At 45.2% G+C, this 9,034-nt stretch overlaps 1 long non-coding RNA gene across 1 annotated transcript in view; it reads right to left on the bottom strand.

Annotated features, from left to right (window-relative positions):
- Positions 1–305: 305 nt before the first annotated feature.
- LOC138268641 (uncharacterized) overlaps positions 306–9,034 on the bottom strand; it is a 441,513-nt gene continuing 432,784 nt past the window's right edge. Inside the window, exon 3 of the long non-coding RNA XR_011200041.1 lies at positions 306–1,493. This is a non-coding gene — a long non-coding RNA (uncharacterized lncRNA). The remainder of the gene's footprint in view (positions 1,494–9,034) is intronic.

Here is a 9,034-nt window from a genome sequence, read left to right as displayed (position 1 = left end):
ACTATCAAACGTTTCCAGGCATTAATAACCGTAATATAGAGAAATAAGTAACTGTTATAAACATATGAAACATACGAGTCCTTTAACCCTAAAAGAGCAATGGGCACCAGTACAGCAACCATAAAGTACATGACAAGATGGCACTGAGGTAAGATGCTGAGACACGCTTCAGGACAGTTGCGAGGCTATATGATTGGAATGAATCAGATAATTTTAGAAATAGAGGTTAAGTTATTGTGTATAATTCCTTAGAAAAAGAGGGCCATAATAATTTTTTTTTTTTTTTTCCCCACCATGTATTACAGTTACAGCATTTTAAATGATTAAGTTCCAATAAAATATACAGAAGAGTAGCATGAAATAAGGAAAACGCATAATTTGAAAGATCTATAACATTTTGGAAATTAAGTGATATATTTTACAAGGAAATTAAACATTAAATGATATGTTTATTTAGTCAGATTTGAAACAAATTGGTATATAGTCCATGAGGAAAGACCCGTATTACCCACAGGTCTTCAGGGCAGTGCAAGTGGTGACACTGTCCTGCTTTTGTGGGTGCATTATAACAAAACCCTTAGTCAATGCATCTCGACTCTGACCTGGAGCACACCCTGCAACCATATCAATTCACCAAGGCATCATAAAATAGGATTATCTGACAGCCACATAGGCCGTACCTTTGTGTGCCTCAGATAGCAGAGGTGCGCCCCAGATACACTGGGCATATGTAGCAGCAGCTCAATGATTGTTATAGACTGAACTCATATACCCCTCAGATCACTGCTGCACCTCTGTTATAAACTCTCTCTGAAATGGTAGAAGAAATTGATCAAAATGGTGGCTAGATCCTGTCGACCGATCCAGGCCTAAAAAATGTGCGCTAACACTCTGGAAAATGCCAAATGCTTGAATGGCCAATCCAATCCAACCATTCCAGTGTCTGTTCAGTCACAGAAGCGTGCACCATGCCCATGACAATGGAGGAGCATTGCAGTGAGGGCTATGTTCTCTAAAAACTGGTACTTAAATATGCAGGTTGGTTTGGTAGGTGATATTCCAGCAAATTATTGAAGCATATCAACCTTCATTTCTCCGCAACATCCACCACCAACATACCGTCAAGGTAAGCAGATATTATTGACTTCGATATTGTGACATGAAACCAGGTATACATTACACATGAGTGTCATGGGAAGTAGAAGGCCAATGTTCAGATTTATGTGTCACAGGTGCCTCACATATCTGCGTTGATGGAATGCAGCCAGGTGTCATAGAGATGAGAGGGCTTGGCATTTCTTTGATCAGACTTCTCATTTAAAGATATTGCCGTAGAGAGCTTCCTCTGGGCTGGGGTCAGGGAATGGTGTCAGTCAATGCTCGCTCATCCTTTATGTATGTGTAAGCTTGGGATGAATGTCTTCTCCGTCCCAGTGCTCCATGCGGTCTTTGCAAGCTTCCAAGATGATACGCCAACAATCCTGCTAGTCCACCTAGGGAACACAGAGGTAATGCTGTGATAATCTAACATCAGAAATAAATTTAAATAATAATAATGTATCCACTCTAACTGTGAAATTAATCCTTAATCAAAAGCTAATACTGTTTATTCTCTTGGCATTTCCGGCATTTAATATGAAGACATAACACAGAGTCAAATTCCAATTTCATTTCATTATGCTACAAGTTCTTTTTTCATTTTTAACATCTGTGCATTCCGATTTACAGATAACCTTTAAAGTTCCTTACCATTTAAAAACGTAGGAATAACACAGTATTTTTTATGTGATAGCAGAAGTCCCAGGCCCAGACTCTATTTCTCTTTGCACAACAGAGACTGTCTTAATTCACTTTCATTGCACAGTGGTCTTCTTTTCCTGTTGACATGACTAGTGTAAATGTATTTAAGCAACCTCTGCAGGGCAATAAAAGACCTGTCTTCTCTACTGTGAACATCATGACAAACATTTGGGCCACAATGTACAAACACTGCTCTGCTGTACAGATTTTCTTATTTTCGGACCACTTTCCCAGAATCTGAAACCATCGTGTATTTCTAAAAAGTGTAAAGACCTCTGAAACGGTTACCTGATCCCTAAATTAAAATTTGACTATCTGGTTCAGAGGCTACCTTCATGACCCACGAGGGGTGGGCGCTTCTTGCACCACAAGTGCTGATTAACCTTGCGCCATGTCCAAGAGGACATTATGGATACCATTCAGTTTGCCAGCTGTCTGGCTCCTACAGCTAATATCTTGAGCACTTGAGTGGATAATCCTTTGCCCATGCTTAATATGTCAGCTTTTTCATTTGATGCTTAGATGTATGCAGTGTGCATGATTGTGATAAGTTGATTCCTGCCTTCCCCAACAGTTCTTGTGTTATGTAAAGTTTAGCCAGGAGTCTTCCTAGAGAAGTTGGCACAATAGGCAGACCATGCTGTCAGTGCTGCTTAATGTTTGTCTAATTTACATTTTTTTATTTCCATTTTTTCCCGGAAATGTGTCGTCCTACTTAACTTTGACAGTTTTCCTTTTGAGCTTGGGCCTGGTCACTTGACAAGGGAGACAGGAATTCCGAATGAAAGATTAGCGAAGGCGACTCACTTATCACTGTGTTGTTATGATAGAGACTTCCACTCTCCAGATAACCTGCAAGTAGAAATTATTCTGGAGGGCAGAGATAGAGGAGATAGTGCTTCCCAATAAAGCTAGATTGTATCGAACACCACTGGATGCCAGAATGTGATGTTCAAGAACCTGACAACTTTTGTAACTCTAAGGGGGCATTCTTGAGTGACAGCCTAAAGATTCAGCCCTTGCCTTCAAGTATTCTTTGACCATGCTTTTGCATGAAAACCGTTTGAAAGCGAAGTAGGCGTGTGGCTGCAATTTAGATGACGTTGTAGGGTGGTACAGAAGGAAGGTTGGGACATTGAAGAGGGATGCATAGTGACGACTCCTGAGTCTCCACCAACTTTTTGTGAGCTATGGACCCTCCCTTGGACTGGAACCTAACAGCTTAGGCCCAAATGCTGGAGGCAAAAGCAGAGAGATGGAAAGAACTTCCACTCAAGCGAGGGATGCCCCCACAACTCTCCTTCTGACCACAAGAACCTGTCAGTAGTGCCACAAAGGTAGGATCAGCTCATGTGTAACCGTCAGACAAAGTTGAAGGACATTAAGGGGCATATTTATACTTTTTGCCGCACAACTGCGCCAACTCAGTTGTACGTCAAAAATGTTACCGCCGGCTGACGCCATTCCAACGCACCATGCGGGCGCCTTATTTAAGGAATGACATTAGCCGGCGCTGCGGACTGGTCTGAGTAAAAAAAAAGACTCACACCAGGCAGTGCCGGCATAGGGGAAAATGTGGGTTGAGCATCAAAAAATGGTGCAAGTCAGGTCTGAGGCAAAAATCATGCCTCAAACCGGACTTGCGCCATTTTCTTTTTTTACGCACAATCCCCATTGACATGACTCCTGTCTTAGCAAAGACAGGAGTCATGCCCCCTTGCCCAACAGCCATGCCCAGGGGACAGAAGTTCCCTGGGCATGGTCATTGTGCATAGTGGCATGTAGGGGGGCCCAAATTAGGCCCACCTATGCCACTTTAAAAAAACTTAAAAAAATACTTACCTGAACTTACCTTTACTTACCTGGGATGGGTCCCCCCATCCATGGGTGACCTCCAGGGGTGGGCGAGGGTGGCAGGGGGTGTCCCTGGGGGCAGGGGAGGGCACCTCTTGACTCCTTCGGAGCCCACAGATCCCTTAACGCCTGCCCTGACCCAAGTGTAAAAAAATGGCACACAGCAGGATGTGCTCCGTTTTTTTAAGGCCCACACCCTCCTGTGCGTCAAAATGACGCTGCCGTATAAATAAGGCGCACAGGCCTTAAAGTCATTTTTTGGGCACACACGGTGGAATTTTGATGTCCGCGGGGTCGGGTGTCAGTGTTTAAATATGGGGCAAGGTTTGCGCCGAATGTGCGTCAATTTGGCGCAAACAGAGTATAAATATGCCCCTAAGTGGTTGCAGCAAACAACTCAAAGATTCACACTTAAGAACTCATGGCAGATCCATAGAAGTTGCTTCCAGAAAGCAGCATGTCAGATATACAATTGTCCATTGCAGAGAAGAGAAGTGAAGGCTCTGTTCCAGTAAGGAGCCCCAGAGGTTGGTGTAGCAAGGGCTAGACCTAAGAAGAGAATCTAGTTGCAAGTAAGCCTCGAACCCACAGACCGACAAGCCTCCACCCTAGCTTCACGGTAGAAAGAACAAGAATGTAACAGTTTGGAATACCTTCAGGGAATGAGTGACTGTAGAGTGCAACAAAACAAACTGAATTGTATCTGTGTGCTTTCTTACTGCGGAGCGAGGAAGGTTGCTCGGAACCTTTACAAAAAAAGCCTGTCCATTTAAGAGCCAGGTGTCTCATTTTATAGCTGAAATCAGCTGTTCCTCTCCACAAAAAAGATCTTTATTATTTCCTCAGTGCATGACGTTTATTTTTCATTTTGTACTTGTCCTTTCGGTCTCGTCAAGCCATTTGCAACCCTTAATAAAATATATTTATTAATGCTAAGAATGGGTAAAAATAAACATATACCTCCAATGCAACTATAGGGGAGCACTGTTGTACACTTGCAACCCCCGGTGTGATATTTTACCATATAATAAGCAGAATTAGAAAGCACCACCAAGGACACACTGTTACAAACTAACTCAAATGTAGCCTTCCGATGCGCAATATGCAATGTCAGATTGCAAACAGTGAACTAAGATTAACAACTATTTGGGCTTCTAAACCAGTTACTGCTCAACTAGTCTTTTAAAATTTATCGATCAATTTAAAGCATGAGAATAAACTAGGATCAGTTCTTTAAAAAAGTGGCAAGGATGTTACTTAATTTGAAAATGCACATACTTTAAGGGTAACCTAGGACTCTTGAAGAAGCAGCTACCTGTGAAACACATTGGTTTAAGATCTGTGATTTTAAGAGATACAATTGATACTACATGCTCAAGATTACAGAGCTAAAACGGGTTAAAGATTTGTAAATTATTGTGACATATTCAAGATTTCACCGAGTGAAGAAATTGAAGAGATCCGAAATTTGTATTAATGTAATTGATCAGAATTTGTCTGTGGAGGGATGCCTCCGAACCATGCTTATTGTTATTGATTTAAATTATGTATGGTAAATCAGTCACACTGCCCTTGATTGCTCACTATCTCACCATGTTGATGCCACTCTGGTTGTGTTCTTGTGTACAGAAGTCCTGGTATGCAAATTTGTATCCTAGTGAAGAATGCCAGCTGCTAATTTGCATAAGGTTGGCCATTGTATCGACTGACTTAGTGGGGGAAAAACTGACCAAAAAGAATGCCATGGCAAGCAAAAGAAGTGGTGGATTTGATTTGTTCTGCATTCCCTCCAGCATCAGTCCTTTTTGCATTTTTAGCCTTAAGTGGAACGGCTATGCCCAGAAGTGGGTCCTCTGCTCGCTTTGGTACCGGATTCAAGCTAGCCTGACTGAGGAAGGGGTGATTCCCCAAAACCAGTCCCAAGATGTTTGTTTCCATTCCAGGGAGCATCTGACCTCTCAGTTTGAGACGCAGTGTTCCCATGGGGAGCAAAGTCAAGACTGATTTGCATATGGCTGGGTCCAATCTGGAATGGTATTGTGAGCAAAAAAGCAATGGATTAAACCCAGATCTGTGACTTGGGGTGAATGTTTGATTTGTTCTGTATTCCATCCATTATCTGTTCTTTTTTTGCATTTTTTGCCCTTAGAGACTATGCCCCCGGATTAAAGCTAGCCTGGCTGGTGTGGGGTTATACCCTGAAATCGGTCACAGGTTTCTTGTTTCCGGTCCAGGGAGGACTTGACATGACAGTTCAGGCAGCACTGTTTCCATTGGGAGCAGGGTCAAGACTGATATGTATATGGCTGAGTCCAAACTGGAATGGCATGGTGAGCAAAAAAAGACGACTAACTCAACCCAGGTCTGTGACTGGGGGTGAATGTTTGATTTGTTCTGCATTCCATTCTTCATCTGTTCTTTTCGCCCTAAGTGGGAAAGGGTATGCCCAGTCTTGAGTCCCGTGCTCACTATGCCAACGGATTCAAGCTAGCTTGGCTGATGAGGGGGTGATAACCGGAAACTGATCCCAGCATCAATGTTTCCAGTCTCGGGAGGACCTGATCTGCCAGTTTGGGATAGACTGTTCTCGTGGGAGCACCGTCAAGACTGATTTGCATAGGTCTTGGTTCAAGCTGGAATGGCATGGTGAGCAAAAGACGCAATGGATTTAAAGCCAGATTGGTGACTGGGTGGGTGAATGTTTGGTTTGCTCTGCATTCTCTCCATCATCTGTTCTGTTTGTATTATTTGCCCTAAGTGGGAAGAGTATGCCTAGACATGGGTCTCGTGCTCGCTATGCCACCGGATTCAAGCTAGCCTGGCTGATGAGGGGTGGTTGTGGTTGGTCAGCTTTAAACCAGCATAATCGGAGCCTCCGGTCCTGCCATAGAACAGAAAATGTTCTAGCCATTGCCACAAGAATTTTAGATTCTATTAAGGGCACAGAGGCAGCGCTTATCTCATCTGTTGGCACAGGTAAGATGTTGATATCTTTGATATCAGAGAACCTGTTATGCACAGACTGTTTTTATTGGCCCACCCTTGTGGTTCTATATGTGTTGAGATGGGATATATTTTACAATTCTTTTCAAACTCTGAGTCAAAACAAAACTGAAGTGCCTGTGAAGGGCTGTTTCCTGTGGATTGGGTTCATGTATTTGGTTGCTGCATTCTGATTTCCTTCCTTTGGAACTATGACATGCTGGAATGTGGTAACTCTTCATTACGAGTCCTTTGAACTCTTCTTGGTTCATTTTACGGACGTGGTTTTCTTATTCCTTGGGCTACGTTTCTTGCAAAGAAAGAGGCAGTAAAGATGGTGCCTCTCTATTTTGTATGTGATGCCAACAGACTATTTGTGGGTTGATTAGAGGCATGTCTCAAAGCCTCATGGGATATGTAGTGTGTTTTGTAGGAAAGTACCCTCTTTTTTGGCATGGTTACCCCCATTTTCTGCCTGTTGTCAGTGTGTTTTACTATGTCCACTGGGATTCTGCTAGCCAGGACTCCAGTGATTATGCGCTCTCCCTTCTAACTTGGTAACTGTACCCTTTTCATCCCACAATATACATACTGGTTCCCTCATGTAAGTGCCTAGTATATGGTACCTGGGGCATTGTGGTACCAGGGGATCCCTATGGGTTGCAGCAGTTATTCTGCCACCCATAAGGAGCCCATGCAAAGGGTTCTGCATGCCTGCCATTACAGTCTGCATGAACCGTGTGCATGCACTTATTTTCACTACAGGTCACTGCCCCAGGTCACTATGTCACCCCTATGGTAGGCCATCTCAGCCCAGAGGGCAGGGTGTAGGTACCTGTGTGTGAGGGCACCCCTGCACTAGCAGAGGTGTCCCCACAAACTCCAGGCCCATTTTCCTGGACTTTGTGAGTGCGGGGACGCCATTTTACGTGTGTACTGGACATAGCTCTATGTCCAGCTACATAATGGTAACTCCAAACCTGGGCGTATTTGTTATCAATCATGTCGAAATCATACCCCAATACTGATGCAAGTATTAGAAGTATGATTCCATGCACTCTGGAGGCTCCTAAGGGGCCCCCAGCATTGCTACCACCAGTCTTACAGGGTTTTCCGGTCAGCCCAAGCTGCTGCCACCCTTCAGACAGGTTTCTGCCCTCCTGCTGCTTGATCTGATCAAGCCCACGAAGACAGAACAAAGGATTTCCTTTGGGAGAAGGAGGTAATACCCTCTCCCTTTGGAAATAGGTGTGGCTGGCTTGGGAAGTGTAGCCTCCCCAAGCCACTTGTATGCTTTTAAGGGCTCATTTGGTGCCCTCCATGCATAAAATAGTCCACACCGGTTCAGGCCCCCCCCCCCAGTCCCTGCTCTAGCACGAAACTGGACAATGGAAAGGGGAGTGAGCACTCCCCTGTCCATCACCACCCCAGGGGTGGTGCCCAGAGCTCCTCCATCTTGTCCATCAGTTCTGCCATCTTGTTTCCAAGGTTGTCAGGGAACTCTGGGAGCATCTGAGTGGCCAGGCAGGTGACACCAGAGCCCCCTCCTTATAGGTGCTTACCTTGCTAGGTGACCATTCCCCCTTTCAGGGCTATTTAAGGTCTCCATCTCGGGTGGGTCCTTAGATTCGATGTGCAAGATTCCTGCAGGACTCCTCTGCAACCTCCATTTCAACTTCTGGCTTCCGGAACTGCGACTGGAACCTCCAGCACCCGAAAAGCTGCCTCTAAAAAGAATTCTTCTGCAACATTGTTTCCAGGGCTCCTGCCAGCAACTGCAACATTTCCACCCGCTCTGCATCCACTGAGGGCAGAGTGTCTTCAGCCTACACTAGATGAAAGAAGGAATCTCCCTTGGAAAGAAGGAGTCACTCCCCTGCACCTGCTGTAACAACGACCGGCTGCATGGAGCACCTCTCATCCTGAGCTGCGTGGATCCTCCATCAAGGGTGGTGGCCTGGAGTAGTCCTTTTGGTCCTCTCTGCCAACTGTCCAACTTGGGTGGAGGAAAGCCCTTGCCATTCCACACAGGACAGTACCCCCGTGCACTGCATCTCTTGCAGCTGCCAAGGCTTGCGTGCATCTCCTCCAAGGGATCTTGAGGCGCTGTGTAGCTCCAGTCCCCAACACTCCTTCCTGCGATGCACAGCCCCCTGCGTGGTCCTCCTGCGGTGTGGAATCCCTTCCTGTAGTGCTGCATGGGCTCCTTCTTTGACTTCTGTGTCCCCATCCTGTGGGACATCTTTGGGTTCTGCCTCTGCTCCTCTGGACCCTGTGTCGCTGAGGGTCCCCTCTGACTCCCCCTTACGGGTTGAATCCTCCTGGGCCTTGCTGGTCCCCAGCAGCTTCACTTTTCCACTAACTGCAAAGTTGCCTTTGCCAAGGCTTGTTGGTAGAA

This window comes from Pleurodeles waltl, chromosome 12, assembly GCF_031143425.1.
Source record: "Pleurodeles waltl isolate 20211129_DDA chromosome 12, aPleWal1.hap1.20221129, whole genome shotgun sequence".
Taxonomy (NCBI): Eukaryota; Metazoa; Chordata; class Amphibia; order Caudata; family Salamandridae; genus Pleurodeles; species Pleurodeles waltl.
Note: the sequence above shows the minus strand (reverse complement) of the source record. Positions and strands in the feature narration are given on the sequence as shown.